The 477-nt window shown below is 31.4% G+C and overlaps 1 protein-coding gene across 1 annotated transcript in view; it reads right to left on the bottom strand.

Moving 5' to 3' along the window:
* LOC119594194 (lisH domain-containing protein ARMC9-like) overlaps nt 1–477 on the bottom strand; it is a gene marked incomplete in the record, with an annotated part of 29,121 nt that overhangs the window by 18,910 nt on the left and 9,734 nt on the right.

Below are 477 nucleotides of genomic sequence, written 5' to 3'. Positions count from 1 at the left end.
TCTTGCTATCCCCCTCTTTTCTCTCTTTATTGACCCTCCTCCTTCCCTGTCTGCCTCCCTCTCTCATTTCCTCCCTTCTTCCATCTCTCCGTCTCTCCCTCCCAGGGTTCCTATCATCCCCTAAAATGCATAATTTCAATAATAATAATCATTGCAATATCATCTCTTTAATTATTACTTGGTGTGTGATGCATTGTTATATATTCGCTGTTATTTTTATATATGTCAATGCACCAGATTTATCTCGTATTCTTTGTTATATTTTTCTGTACGTTAGTCATAATACTGAACCGTATATATTACTCAAAAACTCTATGTGGCAATAATTTCGTTTATAGGACGAATTTACTGTTTGTTTTGTTTAAAAAAGCCAAATGGAAATAAATAACTATTGATTTATTTTCAATTTTCATAATTAATAATCTTAATTCGAGTCTTAAATAAATTTAAATCCCCTTGCATCAACAAAATTAATTA

Source organism: Penaeus monodon, chromosome 33 (assembly GCF_015228065.2).
Source record: "Penaeus monodon isolate SGIC_2016 chromosome 33, NSTDA_Pmon_1, whole genome shotgun sequence".
Classification (NCBI taxonomy): domain Eukaryota; kingdom Metazoa; phylum Arthropoda; class Malacostraca; order Decapoda; family Penaeidae; genus Penaeus; species Penaeus monodon.
The sequence above is the reverse complement of the archived record's forward strand: the minus strand, read 5'-3'. Positions and strand labels throughout refer to the sequence as shown.